This window comes from Miscanthus floridulus, chromosome 1 (genome assembly GCF_019320115.1).
Source record: "Miscanthus floridulus cultivar M001 chromosome 1, ASM1932011v1, whole genome shotgun sequence".
Lineage (NCBI taxonomy): Eukaryota > Viridiplantae > Streptophyta > Magnoliopsida > Poales > Poaceae > Miscanthus > Miscanthus floridulus.
Genome location: NC_089580.1, coordinates 175,726,032 through 175,741,649, shown reverse-complemented (window position 1 = coordinate 175,741,649; position 15,618 = coordinate 175,726,032). Strand labels below are relative to the sequence as shown.

At 41.8% G+C, this 15,618-nt stretch overlaps 2 pseudogenes; one reads left to right on the top strand and one right to left on the bottom strand.

Moving 5' to 3' along the window:
- Nucleotides 1–4,658: 4,658 nt before the first annotated feature.
- On the top strand, nucleotides 4,659–8,756 carry LOC136548998 (uncharacterized; annotated as a pseudogene).
- Nucleotides 8,757–9,820: 1,064 nt separating this feature from the next.
- Nucleotides 9,821–15,206, bottom strand: LOC136548987 (65-kDa microtubule-associated protein 6-like; annotated as a pseudogene).
- Nucleotides 15,207–15,618: the final 412 nt, after the last annotated feature.

Below are 15,618 nucleotides of genomic sequence, written 5' to 3'. Positions count from 1 at the left end.
TATCCTCTACCTCTAGTATCTAGTCCTTGATCTCAGAATCCGACCTCGTTTAGCACGGCTCTGGTTTTCATCGGCTATGTGTAAATTGTAACTAAAAATACTGATTTCATCAGCTCGTTTTAGTAGGGAAAAGGAAAATAGCTCATGAACCAATCCCCTCGCAGTATAAGCTGCAAAGCGGTGTCCAGGAATCAGGAAACCTCCGACTCAGACAACGGCCCACGCTCTGTTTTGGCCAGTAGGCAGCAGCCAAGCGCCTAGCCTCCCGCTTGTTGCAGTTTTCTAGCTAGGAGTGTTGGTGTCCAAAGTGATCCGGGGGCCTTTTCTTTCGGCGCCGCCCGCCGCATGCATGCAGCGCCAAATCTAATTCCGCTAGACCCGTGGCTTTCTGCTCAAACGCAACCGGCTGACCCTGTAGATTTCTCTACGGATCCATTGTCCACATGCATATGCAGCAGATCAATGCTGGCTGAGGAGATCAATGCTGGGCTACCGAGGCCCAGCTAAACAAGTCTAGGAAAAAACACCGACTCGGCTCCCAAATTGAGCACTTCGTTGGCAGTTGGCACACAGGAACTAGAATCGCAAACTTGGCGGGGCCAAGAACAAAATTTAGGTATTTGGTGCACAAAAGGAAAACGATAATAGGTTCAGGGCGTCTGATGAATGGATGGACCGACCCCACGTGGCACGTGCATGACGCCCAGCAAAAAAAAAGAGGGCGTGCAATTACAGTACGGGGCAGCACATGAGAGCGTGCGTGGCCACTCGGGGTGCATGTGGCGCTTGGTGAACCGTGCATATATGTGACCATGGAGAGAGTCTCTCTGCTGCGTCCGCTGCTGGCTGGACAGCTGGCTAGGCCCTTAGCCACACACGCCTAGGGCCGCAGGCCACCCTGTGGTGTCTGCCCTCTGCTGCTTAGCGCCTAGGCTTGCTGTAGCATGTTGTCCTACTCTTTTCTCTCTATGTCTTGTCTGCGCCTAGCTACCTCCAGCGTTGCTGCTTTGGCCAACCAGACTAGCTGATTGTAGGGCCGGCCAGGCCGCTTGCCTGTGAAAGCATCTAGGCCCCAAGTTGGGTTTCGGTGATTAATAACGACACGAGATTACTATGACTAACGTGTGTTTTACAGAGACAATTTGAGTTAGGTCATGGTAATGAAAATTGATTAGGCAATCATGGTTGTCATGCCCCTGTCGATAGAAATCGTTTTGGTTTTCAAAGGATGGAGGACAATGTTAAGGACAGACTAGTTCTAAGTGTCGTTTGGTGTTGGAGAGACACTTAGAGTAGTTTAGGATTTTATTTTTCCTTTGGTTATACTATTAAGGAGGGTATGAACTAGTAGCTTAACCTAGGTGAGTCTAATGGATTAGGTGTGGTGCACACTTATCAAACTTAGCACTAGGTAGCTCAGGAATAGCCCTAAGATCGATAGAAGTCAACTTCATTCATAAAGAATTTTGAATTGGAAGTGAATGGAGAGTCAAATGACTGACTGGACGCTGGTTTGGTTGTGACCGGACGTATCTTGGAGAGTCCGGTCAGTTCATTTGATCGGCAACAGCTGTCAGAGTGCGACCAGACGCTGGACACCAGTGCTCATCGGACGCGACGCTAGCCGTATCTGTAGCAGCGTGGACAGGCTGTTGACCACGGACCGGACGCTGAACAGAGAAGTGACTGGACTCTGGGTGCCAGCGTCCGGTCAACATCAGTAAGATTCCAGAGAGGGTTTTTGATGATCGGACGTGTCTAGTGGGTGCTGACCGGACGCAGGCTAGAGTCCGGTCAGAGCAAACGGCTCTTTCTGACACGCTGACGTATTACACTGACCGGTGCATCCGGTCACCTTTACCGGAGCGTCCGGTCATCCCGATATTTGCTGAGTTGGACATCAACCATTATGTTTTGAATGGAGGTATAAATACATATCCCACTCGTCCATTTGAGGTCTCTTGCCCATTTGTTCAGCTTAGAAACACATTTGGAGTGCAAGGGAGAGCAAGAGCCTAGTGGAGTGATTGAGATTTTATAATACAAGATTAAGGACCTCATTAGTGCATAGGGAGTAGCAAGTGCGTATCCACTTTACTCATTAGGCTTGTCTTGGTCAAGTAAGAGTTTGTGCTTGTTACTCTTGGTGATCGCCATCACCTAGACAGCTTAGTGGTGATTGGGAGTTTGGTGATCATCCGACGGAGCGTGTGGATGACCCAAGTCACTTTGTGAGTGGTTGTGGGCGATTTACTACGACGAAGTACCAAAAAATCTGCCCGTAGAGAGCACTTGATCCTTGCGTGGATCAAGGAGGAGCTACACCCTTGCGCGGGTGCTCCAACGAGGACTAGTGGGGAGTGACGACTCTCCGATACCTCGGAAAAACATCGCCGTGTTTCTTTCTCTCTCTCTACTTTGAGCATTTATATTTTAGCAATTCATTTCATGTCTTTACATTCTTAGAATTGCCATTGGAACCTAGAGTGCAAAACTTTTGTACGGGAGAACAATAAAAACACATTTTAGATACAAGAGGTGAAATGGGCTAAGTGTAGGTTTTAATTATTGCAAAAATTTAGAATTAACCTAATTCACCATCCTCTTGGGCATATTGATCCTTTCAGCCTATTTGTGAGAGGAGCGCGGGCCCACATCCACATGCGCCGTTTGCTGCTTCCGTGACGGTTGACCGTTGGCAGCTGAGTGTTGGCCTAAAAATTTTCATCACTCCATGGTATCGAGCTCCATATGTTTTCAAGCATTTCAAATGAATGTTTTATCTGGTTTTGCATGTGTTTTATCTGGATATCGCATATGTTGCATTGGCTATAAATGTATATTGTAAGTGTATGTTTCAAATATTTTATCTGTTTTAGACGTATGTTGCAAGTGTTTTATCTATATGTTTTATATGTTGCAATGACTATACACGTATGTTGCAAATGTGTGTTTCATCTGTTTCAAACGTATTCCCTCCGTCCCTAAAAAAGAGTCGCTATGGGAATTGTACTAGTCAAAGTTTCTCAACTTTGACTAGGATTATAGAAAATACGTGCAACGTTTATATCTCCAAATAAGTTTATTATGAAAGTATATTTAACGATCTACCTGATGATACTAAGTATGTACCATAAATATTAATATTTTGTTAAATATATTTGGTCAAAGTTAAAAGTTATTGACTTTTTTTGAAGCGAGGATGACTCTTTTTCAGGGACAGAGAGAGTATGTTGCAAGTGTTTTATTTGGATGTTGCATATGTTGTAGTGGCTATACACATATGTTGCACCGTATGTTTCAAATGTTTACATGTTTCAGACGTATGCTGCAGCAAGTGCTTCAATGTTGCCAAGTGTTTTCATTAGCAGTCGGCAATATTTCATGCTGTTTTTCAGCTGTATGTTCCATACATTTTCATCTGAATGTTTGCTTGTGTGTTTTTATCTGAATGTTGCAAAGTAAATCCGGTATTCCAAATATAGACCTGGTCCCCACCTGCATGCATGTCCACAGGCGCGCAACATAGAAGTGAAGCGAGGAGGGCAACAACATGCGGCGGCGCGGGCGTGTGTAGTCCCCACCTGCATGCGGAGTGGGTGCACAGCAGGCGGGGTAGGCATGCAGAGTAGGCGCAACAGGCGGGGCATGCGCGAACGTCCAGACAGAGGCTAGCGTTGGAAAGTGCTAGCCACGCTCAAAGCAAAAGCACAGCAAGCGACCATCACCCCAGGTTACTGCAATCACCGAGAGGCTGTGTGTTTGTACCGAGAGTGGCATCTTTGAACTGTAACACACTTTGGTGATTAAATGGTTCTGAATAAAAATGATGGATAAGGGTACCATCTCTGGGAAAAGAGTAAAATTTACCGTCGGTCCCTAAATTTGGCGGCGATGTCATCTCGGTCCTGAACTTTTAAAGTGATATACGTGGGTCTCTAAATTTGGCCAACCGTATCATCTTAGTTCATGAACTTTCAAGATAATTATCACCGGTCCTTAAACTTGGACAATGGTGTCATTTCAGACTCTAAACTTTTTCATATAAATTCGGATTAGGATAAACTTTATATCAAAATTGTAGCCCTCGACACGATCTATAACTTTGTAGTTGAAAAGTTTTTGAATTGAAATTGTTTAGGGTCCCAAAATATTATCGTAAATTTATAATAAATTTTGAAATTTGAAATTTAAAATCATAAAAAAAAAATCTCTGGAAACTAAACGGAGCCTTACTATGAAAATTTATTTTATTATTTTTTTTTAATTTCACCAATGAAGTTGCTCTTAATAAAATCAAAGAAAAAGAATTAGGGCCTGATTGATTTACGATCAAAATTTGTCATGCCAAAAATTTGACAAGCCAAAGCTAGATAAAAAATTATCATAGATTTGGCAAGCTAAATATGAGAGGGTTGGCAAGTTTTGGTAACCAACCAAATGATTGCCAAAACCATGGCTCACCAAATTTTTGGTTTGACAAATTTTAGAAGCCAACCAATCGAGCTCTTAATGGCTGTCAAAAATTTGGCATGCCTAAGTTTTGGTAAGATTTTTTTTTTTTTTTTTTTTTTTTTTTTTTTTTTTTTTCTATCGACCGAATCTCGATCCATCCAGCGAACCTCTGTAACCTTCTAGAACCCTTCCCCATGTCCCTTCCCTCCATGTCCCCAGGACTGAGCCGAAGGTCCCTTCCCCTCCATGTCCGATGCCCCTCATCACCAGACAAAGAGCTTCCCGGTACGACGCCACCGCGCCACGGAACTAACGCGAGTACCTTAGCGGCATCAGAGAATCTGCAAGACCGCCCGTCAGCCGCCACCGCCATGTTCGGTATCGTCTTCCCGGACCACACCTTCCCCCTCGACGCCACCGCTTTCGCGCAGGTGGCGCCCAATTCCTGGCTCCTCGATCTCTCCACTCTCGCACTCGCCACCAGCGCCGCGCTCCGCAGTCGTCTTCCTGCTCCCCGCCGCCGTGGCAGCGCTGCCGCCCGGCAAGGCCGTCGCCGTCTACTTCCAGGCCGCCACCAACCGCCCCTTCGCATTCTTAGGCGCGCTCGGGCCCACGCGCCCCTCGGCCAGCTTCCCGCTTCCGGAGGCCGGCGACGAGCCGGAGCCTGCTGTGGGCCCCGCTAAGCTGGGCGTCGCCGTGGAGGACGCGGCCGCGTTGCCGCCGCCCCCTGACGAGCAGCGCGCCGAGCGTGTCGCGCTCCGTGTCGGCGAGAACCTGTTCAACTTCATGCAATCGTTCTGCGGTGCCGACGGCGGCAAGCTGGTAGTGCCCACGGACATCCTGGACCGGTGGTTCCGCAAGTTCCAGGAGCGAGCAAAGAAAGATCCAGCATACCTCAAGAGCTTCGACTTTTGAGAGCAAAGGTACTACCGTCCTGGGATGCACTGATTATCTGCACTATTGGGTTCTGGATGGGAACCAAGAAGTCATCTTGTTGTGTTATCCTGAATTCCCTGATAGACTATACAGTGCAGTCTCGTTTCACGGCAGTAGGATTCAGAAAGCTGTCACCTAGCAGTTTCAGATGGTGATCTCACAGGTTTTTTTTGGTGAAGGTGATAAATACTAGTGTATGTAATTGTGAACATGGTTTACCTGTATCAGCAACAAACCAACTAGATTCAACCTGGTCTATTGATTATTAAATGGCAATGGCCTGTTATCTTGGATTCTTAGTCTGCCAGCACATATGATCCAATGTGAATGTTAGGATCAATGCGAGTTGATGTTGTTTGGAGCATTACATGAACCTGTTGTAGTGTTGTACTGAGAGCAAGCACACTTACGATTTCGTCACATGGAAGGTTATAACTTGTTCTCATTATAAACATCAAGTGCTTTATGTATGAAGTTGGATCTACCATTATTTCTAGCCCTGAGTAATCATTTTGAAGTCACTTAGAGCAATATATATTGGGGCAATGTGTTCAATGTTCATGCATTTGCAGACTTCTTGGACTATGCATTTTTTACTTCTTTTATTTGGTTATAATACCAATGTCCAGATATAATTCCCTTCATCACTGCTAGCCTTACCAGCAAGTTATTCACCTTTCATGGCCTTTGCTATGTTCTTGGATTTTTTAGTAGCGGTACTTTGATCTGATCTTTGTTAGATCTTTTACTTACCAGGCTTACCTTCATCACCGGTTCACCACTAGCCTTCCCAGCATGTTATTAACCTATTCAGAGTCTTTGCTAAGTTCCAGATTTGTTCAGATGTAGAATTTTGCCTCAACTTATGTGCAGTGGACCAGTACTGTGATGAAGTTTCTTTTTTCTATAAGTAAAATAGAACTTGTCTTGTCTTAATAATAAGGGACCATTTACTGAATGCTGCAAAAGCCAGATTGGTTGAGAATCTAAAGTTTGCTGGTTGAGCTAGAAAGGCATCATAGCCAAAAAAAAAAAAAAGAGTATATTATCCTCACGTAGGTAATCTATAGGGTATTCACACCCCATTTGAAATGAAGAATTCTAACTAACTGAGAGTCTGGGACACATATGGATTTATTAATTAATACGATGAATCTAAAATTACTTTGGTATATTAATTAATATGATGATTCTAGAATTACTTCGGTACTTTAGGGCTCATTTGGCTTTTGACCCTGAAGTGCCGAGCCAAACTTTGGCCTTGCCCCGGTAATCTGGCCAGCACTTGGATCGAAGCCAAAATTTAGCAAGGCCAATGAAATTTTGGCTGGCGAATCTACAGCTAACAGGGAAGCACAGACCATGCCGGGCTGGCAAATTTGGCAGCCGGAATTTGGCAGGGCATCAATGAAGAAAAGTAGCTGATGCATCAACTAAGTGTGGTTGTAGTAAATGTGTTTCTTTTGTTATTGCTGAGCTTCAAAGCGTAATATTTGCTAAACTCTCTGTCTTTTTTTGCGATTATGCTAAACTCTCTGTCTGATTACAAATCCTTTTTATGTTTTCAAAAAAAGATTACAAATCCTTTTATAACTTTGCATTCCTCATCACAATTAAATCTACAAACCAAGACCCATATTAACTCTATTTGATACTTTTAGAAATAATGATATATGGTTTCTACATGTAACTATAATATATTTTGTCATGTTTTATAATTTTGGCTTGACCACTATCCAAACACATGTAACCTGACCAAATTTTGGTCATGACCTGATTTGGCAATGGCCAAAATTTGGCTTGGCCAGCTAGTGTCAAAATCCAAACATGCCCTTAGTGTGGTTCTCACCACTAGCATGACCTAAAATGAAACAGCTGGAGTTCTGAACCGTTCATGGATATTGGTGTTCCTGATATATGCTTGCCATACAGTTTGTCATCCTAATGGCTTGGAGCATCTGCACTGTTTGTAATGGCTGCATCTTTACTGATGTGGACCTTGATACATGCAAAGCAAGGTTCTGCCATGAGTTCACCATGATTGTCCTTACGGAAAGGCATAGTATTTCCCTAGAATTGAGGAATGGCTAGACTAAAGTTCTGTTTCTTCTTTTCTTTTTGATTTTTTTATCTGTTGTTTGTAGTCAAACTTCTTTCTTTAATATATAGTCAATAGGGGCTTGCCCCTCCTGTTGTTCTTTTAAAAAAAAAAAATATGCCTGCCATAGCTGTCAGTTGTAAACAGAGTATTATGGTGTTGTACTATGATATAATACTCGTCTTTATTTTTTTAGTAATGCAAGACCACAATAAAATTGGGGCTCTTTGCAAACTAACAGATTCTTAGCAATTCTTGTGATGAGTACTATAGTGGTTCGCTGGTTTGTTACAAGCGGTGCTTGTCTTTGGAACAACTATTTTCTTAGTAATTCTTGTTTAGAAAATTTCATAAAGAAAGGATAGAAATTTGACTAGCTCAATCATAAAACTCCCATTGTGAATTATCATGGCACACACCAGTCCATACCTCCTTTCTACTTAATTGATTATGAATTACTATTTGTTTTAGTATCGCGTACTGAATGATTGACTTCTTTATCGGCTATCGCTGGTTGTTTTGCAGATACCATGTGGGAAGAATGTGTTGGATAGCAGTGTTTGGGGCTTCAGCTAGTCTCCAATGTTGCACCGAAAGCGACCATATAGATTAGATGGTGGTGCTTTAAGTCCTTACACCCGAATGAGAAGTCTTCTTATCAACTTCTACAAAAATACTTCGGATGGTTCTGCTTCGAATGTCAGTAGTTTGGATAATATCTGGGAACCTCAGGACAAGGTGAATGCGAGAAGCATACTTTCTTGGGTAAAGTCCAATTTACAACCTTGAACTCTCGCCAAAGTCTGGATTTCAACCTCGAACTCCAAAACCGGATAACTTTGGCCCTCAAACTCTTGAAATCGTTCAACTTTCAACCCTGGGCTGGCTTCTGGGCGGTTTTGGCGTATGAACAGTAACTTTTGGTATTTTTGGGAGGCGTCGAAATTTTATATTATTTTTTGAGCATCTTAACGTCCTCAAATGAAAAAACTCAAAACTACAAAGTTGTAGATCTTATTGAGCTACAACTTTGGTATAAAAAGTATTTCCATTTAACTCCATACAAATAATATATTAGTGCTCTAATACGGCCAGCGCTAGTAGGCGATTATTATGGTGCTGAAATTTTATATTATTTTTTCGAGCATCTTACTGTTCTCAAATAAAAAAAATTAAAACTATAAAGTTGTAGATCTCATCGAGGTCTACAATTTACATATAAAAATTATCTTCATCCGACATCGTATTGAAGGGTTTTCTATTTTGTCGCGAGACTCAAAAAATAGAAAAACCCTTCAATACGATGTCGGATGAAGATAATTTTTATATGTAAATTGTAGACCTCGATGAGATCTACAACTTTATAGTTTTAATTTTTTCATTTGAGGACAGTAAGATGCTCGAAAAAATAATATAAAATTTCAGCACCATAATAATCGCCTACTAGCGCTTGCCGCATTAGAGCACTAATATATTATTTGTATGGAGTTAAATGAAAATACTTGTTATACCAAAGTTGTAGCTCTCAACGAGATCTACAACTTTGTAGTTTTGAGTTTTTTATTTGAGGACGTTAAGATGCTCAAAAAAATAATATAAAATTTCGGCGCCTCCCGAAAATATCAAAAGTTACTGTTCATACGCCAAAACCGCCCATAAACCTGCCCAGGGTTTGAAAGTTAACGGTTTCAAGAGTTTGAGGGCCAAAGTTATCCGGTTTTGGAGTTCGATGTTGAAATCCGGACTTTGACGAGAGTTCAAAATTGTAAATTGGACTTTATCCTACTTTCTTTCCCTTGGGTCTCTCTTTTTTTTTTACCCCGAAGCCATGCACTTCTCTCGCCATTGGTACTGACTGATGTTGATCGTAACAAAATGCCGGATAGTAATCTCTTCTGAACTCTAATTGCAGCAACTCATCCTGCTACTGAAGATCTTGGCACTCAAGTATCAGATGAAATTTAAAGAGTAGCCTGGACTGGATATCCCTTCTTTTGCGATTGGTATTGACCAATGTTGGTTATAACAAAATGCTGACTGTTACGGATAGTAATATCATTTGAACTCCAATTGCAGCAACCAGCAACTCATCATGCTACTGAAGACCTGGGCACTAAGTGTCAAATGAAGAGTAACCTGGATATCCATGTGACGCTTTCAAAGCATCTCGATTGACAGCATGTGTGAACTGAGATCCAACATGCAAAGACTCTTTGCTCTGACAAAAGATGGGTGTTAGATTCCCATATAGCACACGCTAGCTGTGATCCAAACGACAAGTACAAGACAAGATGCTGTAGCTGTAGCCTTTAAGGCTGAGCTGCTACATCATTGACAAAAATCACCCTTTCTTCACATGCAAAACATACACGGCCTGTAGTACAGAACCCCGAAAAGGGGAAAGGAAGAAAGAGTACACACTTAGCACGAAACAAATACATTGCACACTTAGGCATTGCATGCTTCCTAACCAAACGGCTTACGACTTAAATTTGGAAGTACAGCAGAACCATGAATGTCCCTAGATATTATATCTACAAGCAATCTCATCTAAATTTGTCACAACCTGTTGTTACCCATCAGCAATGTTAATAGCTACCACACAATGGTCCAATCTTGAGGCTATCCATCCTTCTCACCCGAAAGTCTCCTCCCTAACCAACCTGAAACAGTCACAGTTGAAAACCAGGATCAGCAGAGCTTCAAGCAACAAACTCTGAGATCTTGGAAACCACTGCAACGAAACTCTTGGAAATCTCACACTTAGTGCAAAAACAATGGCGAATCAGGTTCCGAGCCACTAATGGATGCAAAGGATGACATGCTATCCTCCTTGGAGCCGACTGAGAAGTTTAGCGGTGCGGTTGTCAGACGCCTGTTCTCCTTGAAGTAGTTTGTACCGGCCAGAATATGAGCGTGGGGTTAGAAGCTCTGGGGTGGCACTGCCAGCTGAAACTCGGCGTGGCACCGGAGTCATGAATCCAGCGCCATTTGAATTTGGATGGTGGTTGCTTGTCCTCTTATTGAAGTTGCTTGTCTTTTTAGGACTAGGTTTGGACCCAAAAATCAACTCCTTCTCCTTAAGCAATAAACTCTGCAGCTTCTTCTGGTCCTGTAATGAAGATTTAGTCAGTAATTATAGGTGCAAGGGATCTTTTCTTGAGGTTGCAGTACCAAAAAGAGTACTGGTATTAATTTATACCCGGTAGCGTCTCTTGTCTTCCTCCCTTTGTGCCCTTCTGAGTTTTTGCTCTTCCAAAATGGCAACCAAACGGACCTTCACAAGCAAATTCAATATTCCTCATTATATAGAACAGAACTACTCAGCCTGATTTATGATAAATATGGTCAATTAGCTCTGCGACTTACTCCATCATATAAAAATGGCACATTTCTTTCATCCTCCCATGCAAAAGTTTTGGCTATCAAGTTGTCAATCATAGCTGCAAAAAAGGAGTTTATATTGCAAAAGGCAAGCAGGCTGAGTTAGGAGTACATCAGCTGATTTACACTAATAACGTTATATGTCAATTTGCTAGATTTGGATCCCATTGGCACTGATTAGTAGCACCAGCATGCTCAACTGAAGTTGATATTGTTAGCATCTGGGGAAATGAAGACTCACTTGGAATCTTTTGGACAGTTATCCTTGCCTTTTCTGCACGCTTGAGATTCAAGTGGGCACCCCTGCCAGCACTGTACCTATTATCATCCTGCAGAAGGATCCAAGTAAACATTTAAGATGTCATTAACAATATAAATTACGAGATGCACATTATATGCTGTTAGGCAGTATGAATGCTCAATACTAACATGCCAATGAAGGAAAAGGCTGGAACCATATTCAATCAATGCACCCTGAGATATAATCTTTTAGTGAAGGAAAGAATATTACTTGGTTATATTCCTCAAGCCAAGTCTCTTCATCACAAGCTGATAGCCATTTATCCACTCTCTCCATGATATCTTTCCTCGTTAAGGACTCTTCATTTGCTTTTGTTATTTGTACTTCAATGCTGGAAAGGAGTTCGCAAGGATCCACTAAACCTGAATGTGGAGTATTCTTAGATTACTCAAAAAATGACCCATTAGCAATTTTCAATTTTATGTCATCTCAACACACATACCGGAATCAATCAGCACAATGATCTTCTCTGGTGCTGTGCTCATATCAGGCTCCATGTGTGCATTTTTGCAGATGTCTTCTAGTTCTAACCTTTTCTTGAGAACAAGCTCCTTCATTCTACTAGCTTTTTGTATAGTTAGCCTTTCGACTTCCTCTTCAGTCTGAAGAATTCAATACATATAATGCTACTGAGAATTAAATCATCTTGTCAATAGACAATTAAAGTAACAAATAGTTGCCGTACCTCCTGAATTGTCTCCAATAACAGAATGCCTGGAGAATTGATCTCTTCCTCAGTAGATCCAAGAACAGCAGCTACTTCAGAGAAGTTAATCCTCTCTTGTTCAGTTGACTCCATCAGATTCCATAACTTGTGAAGTTTTTCTACAATCTCTTGCAACTGAACACATTCACCAAATTGTTAGAGAAGCTAACAAAACAAAAATGAGCTACCAACGCCAGTTCTAGTACAAGGAATCACCTTTAAAACTCTTGTCTTCTTTTCTGCTTTGAGCTTCAGGATAGTCTGAGTAAGACCTTCAAGAGTTCTATCACTAATATTTGTTGAATTTTCAGAGTTGGCTCCATGCAAACTTGGGTGGACCTCTTTTACAGTCTTTGCAAAATCCATCCCAAGCACTGCACATAGGCAGTGCACTTCATCCACATATATAAAAACCTTTTGAAGACGATCAGACTGAAAAAAAGGAAAGGAGAGAATTATTTTTCTTTGACGAATATAGCATAGCAAGAAATATATTGGCTACAGTTGAACAATTTTGATGGTTCAACCTATATCTATCTGAAATATTGAATCAAAGCAAGTTCCACAAATAAACATTTTAAGCTAAGATCATCATTACCTTCTCCTTCTGTAGATTACGCAGTTGCATTTGAAGATCAGAAATTCTTCTGGTAGACAAGTCATGATCATCATTAAGTTGTTTGATGGAACCATCACTGTCCTGATAATTGTGATCAGAAATTTGTGCTTTTATCTTCTCGATTTGAGATTGCACATTTGAGATTTGTTTGATTCTGTCTTGTTTCTTTACTCTAAGATCTTCCAAGAGAGGTGTCACTGCAGCAAGTTGATCTTTCAACGATGTGTGCTTTTCATCCACCTACAAATGAATATCTCATGAAAAAAAAAGAAAATGGAACATGCTGATTTACTTTAGTCTATACAATGATCTCAGCTGCCTGATTTTTGACTCGGGCACTTACATATATTACATTAGTAACTAGGATACATAAAAACGTAATAATATTTTAGCTTCTTTAGTATATTTTATAATGGTATTGTTATGCTAACATTCCATAAGAAAATTACTTCTTTTAGCAGTATCTAATGCATGTGGCAGTTGTGAGTCAGAAGATCCCACAGCATTGTTTCATAGTACACCTTTTGGGCCCGAATGAAATAATCCACATGCACCATCTAGGTAGGTTTAAATTATACGAAAACATCATGTTCAGTAATTCTTCAACTGACAGCACGCTTTACAATTGTAATCTACAAAAAATTGGTTCCACGAGCCAATTTTCGTACTATTTTCTACTGTACCCATCTGACATGACTATGCAACAACTGAATGATTCAGCTGCGGATGTTACTACTCACTATGCTGTCTATTCATCATTAACTAAAAAAGACAGCCGACCAGCAGAATATCAAATATTCTACACAAGGTGCTGCATGACATCAACGAATGATTTCATTACTCGGTGTAAACAACGCACCTTCCAATATACCCAGCTTGATAGGCAAACCAAAACTGAGAATTACATGATACACGATAACATATTAAGGTCGAAAGGCTAAATATAAATTATGACAAAATATACCGTAAATCGTGGGCCATTTTCCCCGATAGAAGCAACTAGAGCTTTAAGTTCTGCTTCTTTGGCCATCAATGACTGACGGAGGTTGGCTTTCTCAGCATTGGCACTATCAACCTTCGACGGTACACACGCATGCACTCTGTTTCCAGTTCAAGGAACATGCGATCTTTATCTTGTTCACGCTCCCCAATCTCTGTCCATATTTGCTGAAACAAAGTTCACTTGTCAGATGATCACATGACAAAGAAATGTACAAAATTAAGTTACAAACTTTACTAACTAGAAAATCTTTGTAAACACCTGAACACTATTTTTAATCACTACATGCAACTAAAAGAAAGATGAACATGTCTAAACTCATATGGAATGTATTCATCTGATCAATACAAACTAGGGTGATTGTTCATGGGAAAGTCGTGGCTTATTGTTAGAAACAATATTAGCAAGTAACTCAAGAAATGGGACACAGCAAGCAAGCAAGCAAATGACGTGCCTACTTGTGGATCAATGAACAAACAGACTGATCACATGCACCCAAAAGAGAATAATTGAAGCAGTTAAGGCTAGAGTATACAACAAACATCCACGAGACAACATGAAAATGTGACTTGGCATACTCTAACAAGCCCCTCTTCTCTGGATAGCATTGCTTTAATAAAACTAGTTTGTAAAGAGAGAGGGTAAATATTCAGTTCCCCCGAACTTCCGAAAAAGGGGAACATTACATTATTTCCCCCTCATTATGAGGCACCAGAGAGCTACATTATCAGAACTACTAGCTGGTTCGTTACAAATCCAATTTTGAGCATGCTGCTATGTTATTTATGAAAATAAACATCAGCATAATATCGTATATTCTTCTTTCTCGTGCTATGTGAGCCAGTGCATACTACCTAACGCTCCTAATTATACCATTAAAGGGTTACAGCATTGATGCTATTTCAAGCCTTCTTGTCCTCCAAATCCATTCGTCCTTCGAACAATTATAATCAGCAGGAAGAAGTAAACACATGTATCCCTTTGCTTCTTTAAAAAAGATAGAAATCAAGACGACAGTCAATCGAAGGTTGTGCCATTAAAGCTCAAATGATGAAAGCTGCAAGCAGCAGAATCAACAGATTTCCAACTGTCCCTTCAAAAACCGTAGCATCCCTTCGAAGGCACGTGTCTTGAAAAATGATGAAGATGTCAGAATCTCGAAATGACGGAAAAAATCTGCAACTTTGTTCGTTTTTTTGAAAGAAAAAAGAAGCCGCAAATTCCTCTGAAACAAGGAAGCACCTCATTCCTGAATCCTTTGATTCAGACCACTGCCAAATGATTCGAAGGAACAAGAAAATCAAGGCCGCGGCGAACAAACAACCAAAAGTACATTCGCTTCTCGGGGAGAAACGCACCTCAAGCTCGCGCAGCAGCGCACCGCATGGCGTGTCGAAGCTGACGCTGGCCCGCAGAGCCTTGTCCATGCCATACCCGGCCACGACCATCTCGCCCATCTACTCTCCCGCTTCTCTCTCCCCAGCCCAAGGAGAGAGAAGAAGCGACTGGAAGCAAAGCAAGCACCTTTCTAGTGCCCCTCGCTCCCCTCTTTCTTCATCCTCTCTCCCCTCCTTGTCCTTGCTTCTTGCACTTGTACCAATGGCAAGGATTCCCAACTCCAACACCGCTTGACAACCACCCTGGTTCTAGAGAGAGAAGGGAAGAGAGAGGCAGAGAGACCGGCAGCGGTGGTTGCCTGGTTATATATGGATCTCACTAGAGTGAGTACTGAGTAAAATTGGGCAACGGAAGTGGGGAGAAAACGGGGAGGTGGAAAGGGCGAGAGGTAGGAGATGAGGAGAGGACCTGTCTGTGAATAGCGAACAATTACGAGGCTTTTACATGTATGTCATTAAAAAAATTTATGATTACATATAAGTCATTAAAAAAATTGGAGTGTCATCGTTCTGAACTTCTTTGCTCTCCAAGCCCTTCCGTCTGCTTTTCTACTTAACGGTGTCAAACAGACAGGTGAAATGACCATTTTACCCTATGATGGGCTTCGTTTGTTAGCCACGCGCTCGGACGAGGTGCAGCTGCGCCTCCCGTGCCGCCGCGGCCAAGAAGAAGGAGATGGCGGGGAGCTACAGTGGCGGCACGAGCCCCGACAGCGACGTCG